The 21,674-nt window shown below is 40.0% G+C and overlaps 1 protein-coding gene across 1 annotated transcript in view; it reads left to right on the top strand.

The window, feature by feature from the left end:
• The window catches only part of nmnat2 (nicotinamide nucleotide adenylyltransferase 2), a 294,286-nt gene that overhangs the window by 20,287 nt on the left and 252,325 nt on the right, over positions 1–21,674 (top strand). The gene's annotated exons all lie outside the window — the stretch shown is intronic.

Here is a 21,674-nt window from a genome sequence, read left to right as displayed (position 1 = left end):
ATGTTTTCTAAAACTCTTGCTGATTCTCTTTATTAATTATATGATGCTTGAGCATTCTTGGCTGTTCTGTTTGTAAATGTCCTCTAACTCCAGTAGCTCTGTGTTTTGACTCTTGGGGCCTATATCCCCTGTATATTTTCATTTATTTATGTTTTTCTTAAGTTACCATTTTCAGTCAGGCAAAGCGGTATATTAAAGTCCAGCACATTCTAACTGCCCTGGAGATGCAATTCATTTATTACGGGATAGAAAATGCCTTGGGAACTTCAAAATGAATTTGTAATGATTTTGTGGATATAGTACCCAGTCACATTGTTGAGAAATGGATTGGTGAAAGAAAACAAGTTTGCTTTCAATTTTAAAAAAATCTTAAAATAAACCATTTGAGTTTTTGGAAACACCCAGTATGGAATTGCTCATGCATCATCCCAAACATTTGCAAACACTGCCTCTCTGGACCCAATTTTATTCAAGGAAAGAAGTAATTTTAAAGGTATCTGGAACATCTCAGAATAACCATTGTATTCTTTCAGTAAGGATGTTAGCAAACCAACATTGTTAATACTGCTGAAGGGATCCTGAGCACTAAGATCATTAATTGCGGGATAACTTGTTCATCTGAAAAAATTAAAAACTGTTAGCCACATTTGAAACATGATGCTTAAAGTGGTAGTGTTGTGAAGGCCCCTATATCTCCTGTTTACATATTCACCAGCAGTAATTTTTCTAGTGCCTGGAATGCTGGGGTATTCGTCAACTTTGCTTCTAGTTTATACAACTTGTCTTTGTCAATCAGGAATCTAATGGTGAGGTTTCAGAATTGTCTAATTATCTGTGGCTTGTCAGTTCAACTGTACATTTTTAAATGTCTTGTTAATTTTTTTTTGAACTGAAGTAAGCTTTTGGGTCCATTTTCCCCATTCATCTTTTTTCTATTTTTTCTACATTGGAAATGAAACCTATTCACAGAATAAGACCAATAAAATACTGGTTTGGAAAATGACTTTATCGATACCATTTTGCTGCTGTTGCTGCCAAAGCCTCAGTGTCTTCTACATTGTATTTCTGTCCCTGCAAACCAGACCTGGGTGAACCCTCTTCTGCCCAAGCTAGACTGTGGTTAGTATGGGCATTCTTTAAAAAATTCCCTGTGCTATGTGGAAATTCAAAATCCTCACAGCCTTCTCACTCTGCACCAAGCTCTGCAGCCTGGTTATGAAGGAGAATGATAAAAAGGCCAGTGGAAGCATAGAGCTGGCAAAGGGAAAATAATGGAATTTTAAAGAGGACAATGACTTTACCTGCCAGTACTATGTCTGAACTGTGTTGATCAGGGCACTTCAGATTGTGACCATCTAATCCACAAAAGAAAGAACAAGTCAAGCAGCTTCATCTTTGCACTGGAAGGTCAAGTCCTAGGCAAACAGTGCATCTTGGGTGCTCTCACAGAGCAGGACTGGAGGGGCCGTGACCTGGCTGAGGGACATGCCACCGAATGGAAAGCAGTGACTGGATCCACACTGCAAAAATAGGAAGGAAAAGAAGTACAAGGGAGAAGCACTGTTTATGAGCTAGACATCGTGCTATAAGACAACTTTAAAAACAAAGGGAAGAGGAGGGAATACTGAAAGGCAGCCAAAGTAGATATTGTTATGATATTTAGTAATGCATTAAATAGTGTTAAGTTTGATGAAAATTGTTGTTATTCAGAAAATATGTAATACCAAGTATTTATAGTTATGTTTAGTTAGAGAGGCATTTGTATAGTAATATAGGAGGAAGAATATATACTATACTATATAATGATTAGCTAAATACAGTGGATTCTGGTTAATTGGACAATCAGTTAATCAGGGCAGTCGCTTATTTGGGACAAATTTTAAAGAACAAAAACCAATCGATAAAGTAGCCAGGATTCCATTTGTTTATTTGGGACACAGTGCCACTTAATTGAAACAGGAGACTGTTGCTGAAGAGTTTCTAACTAGTGTCAGTCACATGTGCTAGCATGGCCATTAGACAGTACACCTTGCTTAGGGCAAGCAGTTTTTAAATAGCATCAGTTGCATGTTTTTGTATTCAATAAGCATTAATTTTTGTCACTGATAGTTGATGAGAAGTAAGCAGCAAGACAGTTCAGAACCATTTTGTTCACTGCAGTTTCAAGCATGGAGATGCCAGAAATAACAATAACAATAATTTCATTACTTCAGCTAGGAAGAATTTAAAGGTATTGACAATAATCTTGAATGTTGCAATGAAAATGAAGATTTGGAGGATGCAATCATTGAAAGCATTGTATGAATGCAGTCCATTATCTGTACTGGGTGTCTGCGCTGATTTTGTTTATTTACAGACAATCAAAAGAACATGGCAGTGTACACTGCATGAATTCCTCTGTCGATAATGATTAGTAACCAATGCTCAGTTTAATAGTACTGTAGTCATATTGCTGGTGTCCTAATTTGCACTGTATTTCATTTAAATACATAATGTGTTACTCAGCTAAATGGTAGTTTGTCTTTTAATACCTTCTTAACTTTTTAAGGCTTCCATGAAACCTTAAATGTAAATGTAAATGGAACAGCTGCTTAATTGGGCCAAAATGTATGGTTCCGATGTGTCCAAATTAACCAGAATCGAATGTATATTACTTCAGTCTTAAGGTTCTGTAGTCAAGGAGACTAAAAGACTGAATAAATTTACATCTGGTTAATTTATAGCATAAATCTTGAGATTGCCTATGGGTGAGTAGCTAACTGATGGTATAATTTATTGCATATTAGTGATTTCTTTGTGTTTCTTTGGCAGAAGTGCCATGGTATATTTTCTATCTTCAATAATCATGCTTTGTTGTTAGCTCTTCCCAGTCTGAGTGAAAAGTGATTGCAGCAACACCTAAGAAATACTCAGAAAATGGATTGACTGAAAGGATCTCGGTGAGATTCCTAGCTGCTCTGATTCACTTAATTCTCTAGCTAAACAACAGTTGTGGGCTTGCCTCTTGCTTGATTCTGAAGGAAGCAAACTTCAGATTATTAAGGCCAATTAATTATGTGGACCCAGGGACCCAGAATATCTGTATGACACCTAAATTCTAAGTGACACATGTTGGTATCAGAAACATGGCAACACATGGAGACTAGCACATCCCAGAACTGTGTCAGTTGTTGATGCAACGGATGCGTTTCTCTGTATGTTTCGATATATCTGTGAAAAATAAAGTTTATCTTTATGTACATTCAGAACCCCTTCTGGCTCCGTTTGGAAGGAGTCAGCACCCATCACCCCAAGCAAAAAACATTCAAGAACTTTGTTATTAAAAGGCAATATTAATGGAAGTCTGATGTTGGCCTGTGTTCCATTTAGTGAGCTACAGTTATATGAGAAACGGAGTCCCAGGCTACCCTGTATATGATTGAGAGCAGGTAACTTTTCCCATGTGTTTCCCCAGTTTTCAAAAGGCAAGAAAAATTAAACCATTAGACAATTAGACCATAGGATATAGGAGCAGAATTAGGCCATTTGGCCCATCGAGTCTGTTTCACCATTTAATCATGGCTGATACTTTTTTTCTTCTCCTCAACCCCATTTCTCGGCCTTCTCCCCGTAACCTTTGATGCTATGTCCAATCAGGAACCTATCAATCTCTGCATTAAATACGCTCAACAACCTGGCCTCCACAGCTGCATGTGGCAACAAATTCCACAAATTCACCACCCTCTGACTAAAGAAATTTCTCCACATCTCTGTTTTGAATGGACAGCCCTCTATCCTGAGGCTGTGCCTTCTTGTCCTAGACTCTCCCACCATGGGGAAACATCCTTTCAATATCTACTCTGTCCAGGCCTTTCAACATTCAAAAGGTTTCAATGAGATCCCCCCCCTCTTCCTTCTAAATTCCAGTGAGTACAGACCCAGAGCCATCAAAAGTTCCTCGTATGATAACCCTTTTATTCCTGGAATCATCCTTGTGAATCTCCTCTGAACCCTCTCCAATGCCAGCACATCTCTTCTAAGATGAGGAGCCCAAAACTGTTCACAATACTCAAGGTGAGGCCTCACCTGTGCCTTACGAAGCCTCAGCATCCCATCACAAATTGGCGTCTAGCTGCTGTGTGTAACTTGAAGGCAAACCTTTTGAGCAGGTGGATGATACTACTTGGCCTATACAGTATATGTTACTGTTTGTGTATGGCAATGGCATGGTGGTCCAGTTGGTACAGCCTCAGAGACTGGCGTTCAGTCCTGAGATTCAATACTGTCTATGTAGAATGCAGGCACATTCTCTCTGTGCCTGCATAGGTTTCCTCTCACGTCACAGAGCTGTGCAGCATGGTAGGTTAATTGCCTACCATAAATATCCTCGAGTGTGTTGGTGACTTGTAGAATCCGGAGCTGGCTGATGGCAATTTGGGAAAATAAAATAAGTAAGAGTAGGTTTGGTGTAAATGGTGTTTTATGGCCAAAGAGCTTCCTCCTGTGGTGTATCGCTCTGTGACTCAATGATGGCTCTGGCTATTTTCTGCCATGAAGTAATCCCTTACAGTACAGGCGATGAGGAAAGGTTAGGGATTTGCTCAAGTTTGCACTTCACAACCGAGGAACCTGCTAACATTCAACATCCACTATATATATATGGTGACAAGAGAGCAATACATTATTTATTTGAGTAGAGATGCAGTCTATATTGATTTGGAGTTTATAGCTAAGCAGGGTAGTGTACTCAATATTTCAGTAGCATTTGAGTAATATTGTAAATATATCGTTTGATTAAGCATTCTTTGTTTACATAATTTATTTCGGTTTGTATGTAAGAAGTATGTGATAGTGTACGTCATAATGCTACCATGTCATATTAGATTAGATTATGAGGACATGCATGCATTAAGAAATGATACAATGTTCCTCCAGTATGATATCACAGAAACACGAGACAAACCAAGACTGAAAAACTGACAAAAACCACATAATTATAACATATAGTTACAACAGTGCAAAGCAATACTGTAATTTGATAAAGAACAGACCATGGACACGGTAAAAAAAAAGTCTCAAAGTCTCTCGGAAGTCCCATCATCTCACGCAGACAGTAGAAGGAAGAAAACTCTTCCTGCCATGAACCTCCAGTGCTGCAAACTTGCCGATGCCGCACCCTGGAAGCACCCGACCACAGCTGACTCTTGAGTCCATCTGAAAACTTTGAGCCTCTGACCAGCCCTCCAACACCGAGCACCGAGTACCATCTCTGTCGAGCGCTCTGACCCCGTCCCCGGCCGCCAAGCAATAGGCAAAGCCGAGGATTTGGGGCCTTCCCCTCCAGAGATTCTCAACTGCACAGTAGCAGCGGCAGCGAAGCGGGCATTTCAGAGGTTTCTCCAGATGTTCCTCCGTGCTTCCCACGTCTGTCTCCATCAATTCAGAATTGTGCACGGTACCTACTTAACAAATACCGATATCATTCCGGAGCGGCTGCGTGCGCTGCGTCGCGCCACCATCTTCGTCTCGCCTCCTGCACTCATATGTGAGTGCTTCAATAAATAAAAGGAATTAAACACACACATCCCAGCTCCTGTGTTTCTGGATCTGCTAGTGAGCCCTTCTAATCAACTTTAGGCAGCTCCTCTATAATACCTCTGTAATTTTGTTTGTTCCATTTTGTACTGATACATCTGACTTTTGTTTTCTTTCTTTTAAACTGCTGTGTGAATTCTATCATATTATAATCAGTGCCTCCCAAGTATTTCTTTACCTTAAATTTCCTAATCAAATCTGGTTCTTTACACAGCACTCAATCCAGAAATGACTTTTTCCGAGAGGGCTGAACTACAAGCTGCTCTAAAAAGCTATCTCGTAGGTATTCTATAAATTTCCTCTTTTGGGATCAAGCACCAACTTGATTTTCCCAATCTACCTGCATTTTGAAATCCTTCATGACTATCGTTTCATTGCCCTTATTATATGCCTTTTCTATTTCCCATTGAAACTTGTATCCCTCATCCTGGCTACTGTTCAGAAGCTTGTATATAACTCTCATCAGGGTCTTTTAACCTTGCAGTTTCTTAACTCTACCCACAAGGATTCTACATCTTCTGATCCTATGCCACCTCTTTCTAATGATTTGATTGATATTTTACCTACAGAGCCACCCCACCCCCTCTGCCTGCCTGCCTGTCCTTTCAATACAAGGGGTTTCTTTGGATGTTAAAACTCCCAACAATGATCTTCTTTCAGCCTTCAGCCACACATCAGTGATGCCTACAATGTCATACTTGCAAATCTCTAACTGCATTGCAAAATTATCTACCTTATTCTGTACACTGCGTGCATTCAAATATGTCCTGTATTCATCGCCATTTTCAATTTTTCCCCAATGTTACACTTCAACTCATACTACCAGCTGTAATTTTGCCCTATCATCTGCATGCCCATCCTCACTATACACTGCAGCGACTTGTATACCAACTGCCTCATCTATCACTCTGATTCCCTTCCCCATGCTAACTTAGTTTAAACCCTCCCCAATAGTTCTAGCAAATGTTCCCACAAGTATATTGGGTGGCCTTGGGTTCAGGTCTAACCCATCCTTTTTGTTCTGGTCATACTTTCCCCAGAAGAAATCCCAATAATGCATAAAACTGAAACCCTGCCCCCTGCACCACTTTCTCAGCCACTCATTCATCAGTTCTAACATGCTGTTCCTGTCCTCTCTAGCAGCAATCCTGAGATTACCACCTTTCAGTTCCTGCTCTTCAGCCTTTTTCCTAGCTCCCCATACTAATTGCCTGGACCTTGTTCTCCCTGTCTACCTATGTTATTGGTGCCAATATGCCCCCATGACCTTTGGCTTTTCACCCTCCTTCTTGAAAATCTTCTTCAGCTGTTGTAAGACATCCTGGACCCTAGCCCCTGGGAGGCAACACACCATCCTGGCTTTTCTTTCACGGCCACAGAATCCACTGTCTGTCCCCCTAAGTATGGAGTTTCCTATCACTACCGTTCTGCCTGACTTTACCCTTCCCTGCTGACCCTCTGAACTGGCCACAGTGCCACTGGCCTGGCTGCTGCTGCTGTGCCCTGATAGATCATCCCGCCCAGCAGTATCCAAAGGGTTATACTTGTTGCTGAGGGGAATGGCCACAGCGGAACCCTGCACTGTCTGCTTATTCCCATTACCTCTCCTGGTGATGGCCCATCTCCTATCTGAAGCCTGCACTCTGAGTGTGACCACCTCAGTAAAAGACTCATGTATGAAGTTTTCAGCCTCTTTAATGGTCCTTGGTGCATTCAGCTCCTGCTCCATTTCCTTGACCTTGTCAGTCAGGAGCTGAAATTGGTTGTATTTCCTTCAGTTGTGGTCATCAGGGAGACCATTAGGTAGCAGGAAATCCCATATCTCACAGGAGGAGCATTCCAATGCCCGAACTACCACCCTGCCTACACTTGTTATGCCTCTGACTTCTCAAACTTAAGTTCTAGCCGGCACCTGTTCTTGCCAAAGCCTGACCACTCTAACACTGTCCTCTCACACAATGGCCACTCTACTCAAACCCCATTTGCTTTGATGTATATAAGCAAAAGAAAATTTATATATCATTCTTTATATATTCCAAGAATGTAAGAAATGAGGCAAGACTACATTTACTTTTATGCTATTCTTGCCTTGGTGGTATTAAGAATCAATCATATATTGTAGGACTAGAATAGCATCTAGCAGTTTCTCTGCCCTAAAAATTATTGAGCTGGTTTGGTATTTAGCATTACTGTGGTTTCATTTATATTTTATTCTGTATTATACCAAGAGATCCTTTCCATTTATCTTTAATGAGAATAATGTTCATCAATCATGGGAAATTGACATGTATATAAAACATTCTTCAACCAACACCCACTTTTCACCTTGGTAAATGCCACCACCCACAAGAAGGCTTTTAGTCATCTGGCACATATGGCACAAAACACAGTAATGCCTTTTCCCAAAATCTTGTCTCCATCTGGGGTCTTGCACGTAACAAATTGAAAGTGGTGAAGTGAGACCCCTATTTATGCTTCAATCATTGTTTTGCATTTATAAAGACCTTTGTTTCGCTTTGTTATTGAAAACCTGAGTGTAATATCGTAAAGCCAACACTGCAGGCCCTCAATGATTTTCACACACATTGATTTCTTTCATCGTTATATGCGGGCATCACCAGGATGGCTTTTTTCTTTTTCTTTTTTATTTTAAACAATCCTTTCACCATTAAAGGATAGTTTACAGTTTTTAAAACTCTTGCTGGCATTACAGTGTAGTCGTCATTCAATGTTGTTTTTCTGCCTTGTGTATTCATTGGAAACAGGGCTCTTGAACTCATTTGCTTCAATTGCTCTAAAGCGTACAATCTTGAAAAGGAAATCCGTTAAGCAAAGTCTGTTTGCAATTTCAGTAAAGAAATTTTCTTGAGAGAAAAATATAACCATGACAATAATGTTAATTGTGATTTGATGTCATTTTAAACAGGAGTCACTTTTTAAATAATCAATGCTGCTGCAGAGCTCCCAAGTTGTATGAAAATTATGTGATTCTAATAAATATGTTATGAATGTTATTCTGCTGTATTTAAATTAAAGGAAATTCACTTGCTGAAGAGTTGTTAATTTACCAACAACTAACATGCAGGTACAGCAAGCAATTAGGAAGGAGAAATGGGGAGATAACATGTCAGACTGCAATTATATAGAGCACTGCACCTGCAATATTGGGTATGGGTCTGATCTTTCTAAGTGAGGACATGACTTGTGATAGTGAGTGCAATGAAAGTTCCTGGGTTGTGGTGTTTGTTCTGTGAGGAGAGTTCAGACAGACCGTGCCCATATTTCTGCATTGAGAATGAAATGGTATCTGATTGAAATATATATATTCTTACAGAAATGCCACAATAATATTTTCCCTGGCTGGGACGTCTGGAAACAGGGCTCACAGTCTCAACATAATGGATCATTATTCATAACCTGGATATGGAAACATTTCTTCAACCATAGGGTTGCAAACCTTTGGAATTCCCTATCTAAACGGCCTTAGGCACTGAGTTTATTCAAGGTAGAAATGTCTAGATGTTAAAGGAATGAAGAGATATGAGGCTATTTCTGGAAGGTGGCACTGAGATAAAACATTAGCCATCATTTCATTCAATTGTGGAACGGAAATAAAGGGCTAAAAGGCTGCGTCCTGCTTCTTATTTCTTCAGTCCTTGTGTTCTTATAAAGAGTCTTTCATTAACTTTGTAAATATGAAAAATTCCTAATTTGTGTGCATATTGTGAACATGTATGATCAGGTTTCATGGGCTAAATTAGGTTTCAAAAATCTTCAGATATAGAGAGACCACATCTGCTACTCACTGGTTTTGATGAAAGCCGTTAGGTTCAGTTCACCACATAAAAATTCCAGTTGAAAATTGAGACAAGGTATGATCACAAATTTAAAACCCACTCCTTGGGAAATGTGTTGTTTTTTTTTAATGATGCTCTGATATTCGTGCTTTTTATTTTGAAAGGAGTTGATCACAAGCTGCGTAAGATGAGTATGCATTCCTGGATAAACTATAGATAATGCTAAAAACCCAGCCCCATTTTCAGAGCTGTGTGCAGTTCCTCCATCACGTCGGCTGTGCATAAGAAATTATTCAAGATTTTGTTCTCTCTTTCAAACCGTTTTTCATTTTTGCTATTCCACTGAATTACAACAATTATCTCCTTCACAACATTTTCTTTAATCCAAACTAAAAGTTTAAAAAAATGCAAAGTGCTTCACACAGTTATCCTGCTGTTTAGCTGACAGTTCTGTAATAGGAAGCCATGCAGTTAATGATTAATCTCTGCTTACTGTATCTGCTTTAAAGGCAATGCTATGCAGAGGACTTTAAATTTGCTGACTTTGGAGGCATGTACGTATCCTTAATGTCACAGAGTGAGCCATACATACTCTTCTATAATCTCCCAGTGAACATACATTTTGTGTTTATTTGAGAAGAACAGCACCTTGCCCTGCTTACACTTGCCCTTAGTAATCAGGGTGGACAAGCTGGGTGGGGGGGGGGGGGGGTTGAGCCAAAGGCAAACCTTTTGCTATGTGTGAACACATTTGGCATAGATACAAATTCGGCTGAAATTTCACATTTGCACAAAGATAGTATATTTTGGCTTCTTAGGAAGGTAACTCAATATTTTTGAACTTTTCAACTTCCAATTGGAAGAGCAACTTCACATTCAATATCAGAGTAGAGTGACTAAAACCAGCAAGTGTCCCTGGTTTGTATGTCACTCATGAACATAAATAGGTTGGAAAAAAGAAGTGTCTGCTCTCTTAAGAGAGGAAAGTTTCCCAGTGAAATCAACACACAGACCCTGCAGAAGAAGCTCAGTGGGTCAGGCAGCAAATGAACAGAAAATGATTTGGACCAAGACCCTTCGTCAGGGCACTATCTAAATCACATCATTGCCATTTTCTCCATGATTGTCTTGGAGCGCTTTCTGTGGTGAATTCTTTTGTATGTTAGTGACAAATGTACTGAAAGGTAGTGAGATCCAATGACTGATAGTGAACTGAAGGATTACTGACAGATATAAGTAAAATAAATAAGTAATTTTTTTCTTTTGTTGGAAAGAGAAGGATATGCACACTTTTAATAATAACACGATATCAGTAATCAGATGAATTGTGTAATTAAAGGAAATGGAGAACAGTACATCTAATACTAACAGAGTAAAACTTACACTTGCTACACTCACCTCACTACTGGATCAGATCTTGGATTGAAAGATGTTTTATAGACATATTAAACTCTTATGTTCTCAATCTTTAAAATAAAATTGTATTCCTCAAAGGACTTGGGAAGGGAAGGGAAGGGACATATTGAAAAGATCCCCCTCCCCCTCAGTCTGGGCCACTACCTATGAACAGTTGGTTATTTCATTTCTGTTTTTCCTATTCACCTTTCGCTTTTTCTGATTGCTACGTATCTTTAAGGTATATGCTTGGAAAAGTGCATTAGACATAGAACACTCCTTTGTACAGATTCCGTGTCAACCATTTCAAGCTTTATGGATTCATAAAAATAATTTCCACTAGGAATGATTAAAACAACGTGTCAGTCTTCAACTTGAAACTGCAGTGTTTGGATTCTACAAAGTAATCACTTGATGCTGGGATGCATCCTAGGATGCGTTGGGACACATCATCCCAGGTGATGTAACCTGGGGGCATCGGGTGTTTTGGGTCTTTCAACATCAGGCACCCTCACCCAGGGGGCCCAGCCAGGGTTGATCAGGCCCTGGCTTATGTCCCAGCAGCTTGGTCCACAGGTCACACCTCCTGACCCATAACCATTTGGAGGCTTTCTCAGCAGGCTCAATGACGGTCCTGGTAGTGCTTTTCTTTGCAGCATCCTACCCGCCCTACCCCGTAATGCCAAGGAGAGAATAAGTTCTGCACGGCAAGCAACCAGCAAAACCTCTAAAGGCTCACATCGTGCCCTCCGTCCCTGTCTCTGGCACTGCTCTTCCAACTGCTGGTCTTTGGCTTTGTTATGCTCAAATTTCCCCTCAATATGGTCTTCCTAAGGAACAGTAAGCTATACCATGACCACTTAGTATCTAACTGAAACTTCCAGATAGTTCCAAATGTTGAAGAATTACTAACTGGAATACAGGTAATTGCATTTAACAAAACACATGACAGATAACTTAAACAACAGGAATTCTGCAGATGCTGGAAATTCAAGCAACACACATCAAAGTTGCTGGTGAACTCAGCAGGCCAGGCAGCATCTCTAGGAAGAGGTACAGTCAACGTTTTGGACTAGTCCTGACGAAGGGTCTCGGCCTGAAACGTCAACTGTACCTCTTCCTAGAGATGCTGCCTGGCCTGCTGCGTTCATCAGCAACTTTGGTGACAGATAACTTAAATGATTTTAAAAATATTTTTTCCTCAAGGAGATGATTTGGGCAATATGACATAAATTGAGTCTGTTAATTTTTTTTCAGTATTTTCCGAGAATTTCAGATGAAGCAAATAAGTTTGTGAGGTTGGGGAAGAGAGTAAGACTTTAAATATCTTATGGTGTGATGCTATAAGTTTAGTAAAAATGCTCTGCTGTATTAATTTTGAATGCAAGTAATGGAAACAAGATTTGTAAGCTGGTGGTTAAATATAAATCGTAATTATTTTATTCCCTGCTTTTTCTCATAAATCACAATTAACAGCACACATGCTGGCGCCAAAAAAAATCCAGGTAGGTATTCAGGTCGCACACTGTATACATCCTCTGATATTAAATTGAACTATTTGAAATGTCTTGAGGCAATCTTTTAGCTGCTGATCCCACCACTGCTTGTAAGGAGTTTGTACCTTTTCCCCGTGACTGCATGGGTTTCCCTGGGTGCTCCAGTTTCCTCCCACAGTCCAAAGACATAACGGTTGGTAGGTTAGTTGGTTATTGTATAGTCCTGTGATTAGCCTGGTATTAAATCAGGTGTTTGCTGGTTGGCGTGACTCAAAGGTCCAGAAGAGCCTATTCCACACTGTATCTCAATTAAAAAATATATATATTATCAATTCCTTTCAAAACACAAAAACCTGAATGAGTACATCATTAAGAACAGGATTGCTGTTATGTACAGGGATCAAGGTATCACCAAGCAACCACAGTAGGCTGTGATTGTTGCTATTCTGTGACCAGAGGATTTTGTCTTAATTGCATCTTATAATGCTGGAGGATTTTTTTGTGTTGCCTGTTGACCCTCTAATATCTGAACAAAGCTTGTCATTTTGGCTGGTCTGTGTCTCTCTATATTCCTTACACGACTGAGTCAATTGGACTGTTGAAAGCAGACTGGGATTAATAGTTACACTCAAAGGTAAACAGTTGGAGACATTTCAAGAGATTTACATAACTCTGAACAAAGATACATTCCACAGAGAAATAAAGTTCAAAGAGGAAGGAGATTCTTCTAATAAACTACTGAAATAATAATGTTAAGGATGGTAACAAATTGAAAGAAAGGGCATTTAATGTTGCAAAGTTTAATCAAAGGGCAGAAGAGAGAGAACATTTAGAAATTGGTAAATGATGACCTAAAGAAGGCAGTTCATGAGAAAATATGAAGAAGAAATATAAAAACAAGAATTAAGTTATTCTACAATGGTATAAGAAGATAATATCGAAGATAATGTGGGCCTTTGGGATGAGATTGGGTGATTAATAATGGGAAGTAGGGAAATTTCAGACTTGGAGCAGATATTTTGTATATGTTGTGATGGTAGAAGACACTGAAATATTCCAATCTTGGTGGAAAAGGGAAGGAGTAACTTAAAACTAAAGGAAGGATACTAGGCACACTGACAATACTGATGCTAGCAACACAACTGGACCTGAGAGCCTGCAATCGATGGTGTCAAGTGAAGTGACTGCTGGAAAGGTCCAGTGGATTTGGACTGCCATAAATAACATAGCTCTACTGAGTAGGAGAGGAAAACAACAGTCAGGAAACTGTCAGCCCAATTGGCTGACTTCTAGCATTGAGAAAATGTGAGAATCCATTACAGTATTAAGGCAGTGGTGGCAGGACATTTGGAATAGTACAAGCTAATCAAGCCAATAATGTGGTTCTAGGAAAGGGAAATAATGTTTAACAGATTTATTAGTGTTCTTTGAGGAAAAAGAATCATTGACAAAGCAAAACCAGTAAATGTGTGCTTGGGTTACCAAAAGCCATATGAAAGTTTGCTGCACAAAGTGTGAGCTCGTGGCTTGGGGATATGTTTTGGTATAATATATTGACATGGAAAAAGCTTTGGATAACCTGCAGCGATGTGAGTTCAGACACACTGGTTATTTTTAGTATACAAGCAAGAGTTAGCGGGAAGCCAAAGGTCTTATTGTTGAAGACTCAACTATTTACAACCTGTATTCATGATTTAATGAAGGTTTTGGGTACATTGTTGCCAAATTTACTAATGATACAAAAGCTAGACAAGAAAGCAAGTTGTGAAGAGTCCGTTAAAGGGCAATAGGTGAAACAAGTGCGCACAGTTGTGATATGTGGAATATAAGTGTGGTGATGTGAATTTATCCACTTTAGTAGGAAGAATATAAAAGGAACAAATAGAAAAAGTCCACAGAATATTGCTGTATGAAGAATTCTGGCTAAGCATATACATGAAATCTTGGTACAACTGTTCAGGGAATGGATGATGTAACACATGCATGTAGTTTTGGCAAACACAAGAAAATCTGCAGATGCTGGAAATTCAAGGAACACACACACACACCCCCTCGACCCGAAACGTCGACTGTACCTCTTCCGAAAGATGCTGCCTGGCCTGCTGCGTTCCACCAGCATCTTGTGTGTGTTGCATGTAGTTCTGGCTTTCTTATGTACTTTCACTGGACACGGTTCAGAGAAGGTTAACTAATCCCTTCCTGGATGAAGGAGTTGACTTATAAATATGCTGAACAATTTGGGTGCACACTTAATGGAACTTAGAAGTATGAAGTGACCAACAAGACAAATAAGATTCTGAGAGTTTTCTCAAGATTGATGCTGAGAGAATCACAAATGAGAGGACATTGTTTCAGAATAGGGGGATGACTATTTAAGATGGAGGCTAATTTTTGTAATTCCACCCTCCACTGAATGTATTCAAGGATAAAAATTGTATTTGCTTGCTCCACTTTCATGAACAATGAACACATTAAACCCATTTTCTACAATTTTAATGTAATTGTGGTGATTTCTTGCTGAAAATCCATCTTCTATGAAACTGGACAGTGCACTTCCAGGTAAAATTTGCTTTTTCATACATAATAAAGTGATCATGATACACATTGCTATCTCTAGTGTACCTACGTATGCTGGAGAAGTAATGTAAAACCTTCAACCTTCACTTTGAACTCTTTAAAAACAGGAGCAAACCCTGCAACAAGTTGACTGGGAGATCTGAGTATCAGTGTGCCACCTCAGCCGTTTCTGCTGCACACTTTTCACAGACTATTGCTGAGTCTAACCGTACTCACTGTAGGTGGACATAGCAGATACTCGTTGTGGTTTGCACAGGGCAGTGAGCTTGTGCTTCACAGTAGGACTTGATCTACACCAGGGATCTCAAGGATTGGATATGGAATAATGTGCTTCTCCCCGCCCCTCCAAACCCACTGAGTTTTCTCTCACATTTACCTACTTTTATCTTACTGACCTGTGGCTGCTATAGAGAGCATTCTTTAAAGCTGAAGTCCACTTCCCATAAAACTCACCAACAAACACAATGGCAGCTGAAATATTCAGAGGTAGCTGCAGTCAGGAACTATACAGGTCATGTTTTAACATAGAGATCAAAAGGCACACTGACATTTCTTTAAGAAAGCATATTTTCCCACATTTGGTGTGGAGGAGGGGTATAGCGGGTCTCCTGATTGGCTGTCAGCACGAAATACATCACCTCTTTAGCCTGTCAAATAGGATGACCTTACTTTTGGATAGGGTATATTTTATGGCTGGTGGCCACATGGTTGCTACTGTTTTACAAGTTAAATTTTTCCTGGCACTGGTTTTTCTGACTTACTTGTGGTGATGGCCAATTCTGTTTCGTGAGTAACCTTGCAAGGTCCTACCAAGACAGGATTTCTTCTTCCCTATTTCGGTTAGGATCTTTGAAAATTAATAATCAGGCAGGCCCAGATAAAATATAACTCATGCCTATCAAAAAGCGCCATAGGAAATTGCAGAGGCTCAGATTGTGTTTTTTTTTAATCATCCTTGTATAATGGAGTTGTGCCAGAAGATTGAGGGATTGCTAGTATTGTTTAAAATGAGGCAAAGGAATGAAGCAAGAAAAAGAAGGGGTAAGTATAAGTCAGTTAGTTGAACTCCAGTAAAGGGAAACTTAATGGAATCAATTTTTGAGGGATGGTATTTGCGTCATTTAGAAACCCATGGATTAACCAGAGACACAGAGGCTGGTCTCATCAACAAAAAGTGACGAGCTGAACTCAGTCTAGAGCCGTGTGAGGTAATGCATTTGGCAAAATGCAACAAAGCAAAAGACTAGACAAACAATAACTGGAGGAATATTGAATGGCATGGAGGAACAGAGGGCTTCAGAATGCCTGCTCCCAGAGCAGAACAGCCAATAACATGATTAAATATGAACGCTATTAGCTAAGGCAAAGGAGATAAGGACAGGGAGGTTATACTAGAACTGTGTAGAACACTAGTTAGGTCGCAGTTTGTATTTTGTGTACAGCTCTGGTCACCACATTACATAAAAATGTGATGTTCCGGAGATGGTGTAATGGCAATTTGCAAATATGTTACCTAAACTGGAAATTTGCTGCTATGAGGACAGACTGGATAAGCTGTGGTTGTTTTTTCTGGCACAGTGAAAGCTGAAATCTTAATTGCAGCATATTACATTATGAAAGGTCAAGGTAGACTAATTAGGAAGGACCTGCTTTTTTTTTTAGCAGAGTGGTCACAGACCCCGGGGGCGGGGGGAACAGATTTAGGTAATTGTTAAAGGATTAGAATGGCAATGAGGAAAGCAATAGTGGTCAGGTACTCTCGTCATATTTTTAAAAAAATCTTTTGATGTGCACTTAAAGAGCCATGTGTAGCCTAAACTGACAGGAAATGGGTTTAGACTGGGTAGTTTTATTTTACGATTGATACAGGTATGATGGGCTGAATGGCCTGTTCCGTGTTGTAAATTTTCAGTGAGTTTGTGTTTTATTTATGAACAGGATGTGGGTGTCAGCAGGAGAGCCAATATTTATTGCTCGTCTCTAATTGCCTTTGAGAAAGTGGTGGAGAGGCTGCGCCTTGAACTGCTGCATTCCTTCTGGTGGAAGTACACCAACGGGGCTGGTGGACAGGGAGTTCCTGGAGATAGACCCAGAAACAATGAAAGAGTATAAATTACCCCAAGTCAGGATGATTTTCAAGTTGGGCTGAACCCACAGGTGCTGGTGTTCCATGTACCAGATGGTCTTGCCCCTTTCAACAGCAGAAGGCACAGATTTGTTTCCCTAGTGAACTCTATGATTTTTTTAAAAACTAGCTGCTAGGATGGATAAGGTTTGTTGGAGAATTATTAACTGCAGTTTTGAAACCTATTTTTCTTTTCTAAAACGACTTTCTCTTGGTGTCTGCTGTTAGAGCACACTTTGAGTCTGTGTGAACCTGCTCCTAGGAAATTGTCTGGGTACTACCTTGCAGTGAAATTCCTAAGACTTAAAGATGTGAAGATTTTGAAAGATTCCTCAGTCCAACATTCAATGCCTCACAGTTGTTTGTCCAAGCTATTTCTTTGAGCTCTTTTTTAAAATTGCGCATTCAACCAAAGCTTTGTGCTTCATTTCTGAGGATCTAGGAACTAGGAGGCCCTCAGGCAACTGGCACTAATTCACATTTGTCATGTTGGATGAGGGGATGGATGGAGCTGTTGACAGTGGATCAGGCGTTAATGCTGCTCTACTTTGGCTTTTTGGTCCTTCATTGTAGTAAGAGAGTGTATTAAAGATCTATTCCATACTGACTTTAGCAACGTTTTAACTGATGAGATTGTGAATATTGGAACTGGAATTGGCTTATTATTGTCACATGTACCAAGGCACTATGAAAAACATTATCTTGCACGCTGTTTGTGCAGTTGAAATCATTACAGCAATGTATCAACGTAGTACAAGGTAAAAGAATAAGAGTGCAGAATAAAGTGTGACTGCTGCAGAGAATGTATAGTGCAGGTGGGCAATAAGGTGCAAGAACGTAATGAGGTAGATTGTGAAGTTAAGAGTCCAATGTACCGTACTAGGAAAGAATTCAATAATCTTATGACAGTGGGGAAGAAGCCATTTTTGAACTTGGTGATATGTGTTTTCAGGCTTTTGCACCTTCTTCCCAATGGAAAGGTGTAGAAAGGAGAATGACCAGGGTGAATGGAGTATTTGATTATTCTGGCTGCTTTACCAAGGCAGTGAGAAGTATAGACAGAGTCCATGGAGGGGAGGCAGCTTTTCATGATGTGCTGAGCTGTGTCCACAACTTTCTGAAGTTGCTTGCAGTCACAAGCAGAGCAGTTACCACAGCAAGATACACCATCAGCATTTGGTGTTATTTAGGCACTGGAGGATCTGAAGTTAAGTGTTATTCCTTAACTAGCTGCATAGATTTAATGGGGCCAATGACAAAACCTTTATGAAGCACATTAAATTTTTTCCTTTCAACTATCCTGGTATCTCCACCCCTATGATTTCCACTGTTCACAAAGGAAAGTCCTCTGTACACGGTGTTCTGTGCAAGGGTGGCCCTGTAGTACAGAGCTCCCTGGGCCTTGTGCACGGTAGAATTTTAGTGCTGAGGTCTAACGCAAAACTATCTCTGCTTCTCATGGGGTATCAATTTAGTACATCTCTGATTATATTTATTCATTTTTTGTATGTATTGCTGGAAAGATGTGTGGTTGTGATTATTATCTCTTGCAACAAGTTGCTCACATATCGGTTTTAACTGAAACTTAGGCACATAGATATCCTGCTGAGTCACCTGTCAAATGCATTAGCCAGAGTTTGATATAATTTGGTTCAGAACTGGAGGTGGCTGATTTCAGCTGGGGTGATGGCTAATCAATAAGCTTCAAGAATTTGGCCTCAACACCTCCTTGTGCAATTGGATCCTTGATTTCCTCACTTCAAGAACCAGTCATTTCAGATTGGCAGCAGCATCTCCTCCGCAATCTCCTTCAGCAAAGGTGCGCCACGAGACTGTGTGCTTAGCCTCCTGCTCTGCTTACTTTTACAATTATGACTGTGAGGTTAAACACTGCTTCAATGCCATATTCAGGTTTGCTGACAACACTACTGTCATAGACCGAACCAAAGGTGGTGATGAATCAGCATATAGGAGGGAGATTGAAATCTGGCTGAGCGGTGCTACAACAAAAATGTTTTACTCAACGTCAGCAAGACAAAGGAGCTGAATATTAGCTTCAGGAGGAGGAAACCAGAGGTCCCTGAGCCAGTCCTCTTCAGAGCATTAGAGGTGGAGAAGGTCATCAACTTGAAATTCCTTGGTGTTGTCATTTCAGAGGACCTCTTCCTGGACCCAGCAATTACGAGAAAGCACGGCAGCATCAACACTTCCTTAGGAGTTTGTGAAGATTCAGCATGACATCTAGAACTTTGACAAGAAGTGTAGTGGAGAGTATATTAACTGGCTGCATCACAGACAGGTTTGGAAATACTAATGCCCTTGAATGAAAAATCCTACAAAATATAGTGGATACAGCTCAGTCAATCACACTAAAGCACTCCCTGCCATGGAGCACATATGGAGTGCTGTCACAGGAAAGAAGCATCCATCATCAGGGACCCCCACCACCCAGGTCATGCTCTCTTCTTGCTGTTGCCATCAGGAAGTAGGTACAGGAGCCTCAGGACTTTCACCACCAAGTTCAAGAACAGTTACTACCCATCAGGCTCTTGAACCAAAGGGGATAATTTCATGCAACTTCCTTTGTCCCATCAATGAAATGTTTCCACAACTTAAGGACTCACTTTCAATGACTCTTCATCTCATGTTGTCGATATTTATTGTTATTTATTGATAATTATTATTTCTTTCTTTTTGCATTTGCACAGTTTTTTTTGTTTTTTGCACACTGTTTGAATGCCCAGTTGGTGCAATCTTTCATTGATTTTATTATGATTATTGTTCTTTTATGGATTTATTGAGTATGCCTGCAAGAAAATTAATCTCAGGGTTGTATATGGTGACATATATGCATTTTGATAATGAATTTACTTTGAACTTTGAACATTGGCAGTCAGACAGTGGACTTTAGTGTTCTACTGCACTGGATAGTGGGTGGAAATTATTGCTAATCTTTATGGTCATTTAATCAAAATAATGGCTTTCAATTACAATAGTTTACTTTTGTGTGCAATGAGGAATCGGAGATTTGGATGGATGGATGAGCCTGTCCTTTATACTTAGTGATGAATAAACCGTCCTGGACTCTAATGCATACAGTTGAAGAAGAGTGCATCCTGTGTATGCAGCGCTCCTGTTAAATGTCCCCGATGGATAGTAGGGACACCCCTTTGATCATCTCAGCCGTTCTCACAGCCCTTTGTAGAGACTCCCGGTCAGATACTCTGCTGCTCCCATACCAGAAGGGAAAATTCAGTTAAGATGGTTAGGGGATCATTGCTTGCTGCAATCTCCTTAGGAAGTGGAGGTATTGTTGTGCCTTCTTATTCAGGGAAGTGATATTGAGGGAACAGGAGAAGATGTGAACTCCCAGGTACTTGGCACCCTTAACTTTCTCTATGGAGGAGAGTTCACAATCATTTTCTTCATCTTCTCCACATTCAGACTTAGATCAGAGGTGACATGGAATGGAAGAACAAAACTGGAGTGGACTGAACAGTTCCACAAGGAAGCATCTGCTATGAGCCACTCATGCCCCTGGTGTCTGCACTTCTGCTGTCTGACAATACACTAGAGGGCAGATGACAGTCACCAGTATATCTGCCTATCTGCTCCATTGTTGCATTCACCGTTGGCCATGATAATGGAGCAGGGATTTGTTGAGGTGAGGAGCTGGAAACACTTCACCTCCAGTGAACACCATTACCCCAGAGATTACCTTTGTGACACCCACATCTTAAGTGTTCAATGAATAAGGTCTTGCTTAGATGGGAATCTTGTTTGACATGAACCAATTGGACCAAAGGACCTATTTCCAGGCTGTAAGACTCTGCATTAATTCAATTAGGAAAAAAATTAACATAATATTTTAGTTTCTTAATTGTAGAGTTATTTGGATCTAATCTTATAGTTTTGAAAGGAGATCCAAATAACAGTGACTAAGTCAAAGATATTTAAAAACTGGTTATCAGTCTTTGAGAGCCAATAATGATGTAATAATGTAATGTCCCATCCAACCAGATGCCTCTGATTAAGAGATAACTTCATGCAGCCAGTTACATTCAGAAGCACCTGTTGCAGTTGGGTAGACAGCCAACAAAGACATTAGGCCATCCTTTGAATAATCTAGCCCAGCATAAAAACAGTAAAAGTTCAAGTTCGAAGTTAATTTATTATCAAGGTACCTAGATGTCATGATATATAACCCTGAGATTCATTTTCTTGTGGACATACTCAATGAATCTATAGAATAATAACCATATCATAAGGGGGCATAGTTTTAAGGTGCTCGGAAGCAGGTCCAAGGAGGATGTCAGAGTAAGTTTTTCACACAGAGAGTAGTGGGTGCGTTGTGAAGGTGGTTGAGGCAGATATAATAGGCTCAGATAGGTACATGGAGCTTAGAAAAATAGAGGCTATGTGGCAGGGAAATTCTAGGCAGTTTCTAGAGTAGGTTACATGGTCGGCACAACATTGTGGGCTGTAGTTTTCTATGTTTCTATTAGTGGAAATCACATTACAAATTGTAGCTCTGAGACAATTGGACTATAGCTTGTTTAATTTTCCCGCTACCTGCGTCACATCACCTTGCTACAACATAAATGTCTTCCTGTTTGCTATAATAAATATCTAAACAGAGATCTGGTGTGTAACTTGTTTGTTTTGATAATGAAACCAAGGACTCTGTCGTCTGTTCTGAAAATGTCAGGA

Source organism: Mobula hypostoma, chromosome 12 (assembly GCF_963921235.1).
Source record: "Mobula hypostoma chromosome 12, sMobHyp1.1, whole genome shotgun sequence".
In the NCBI taxonomy this organism is placed as follows: domain Eukaryota; kingdom Metazoa; phylum Chordata; class Chondrichthyes; order Myliobatiformes; family Myliobatidae; genus Mobula; species Mobula hypostoma.
This window is presented reverse-complemented; position numbering and strand designations above follow the sequence as displayed.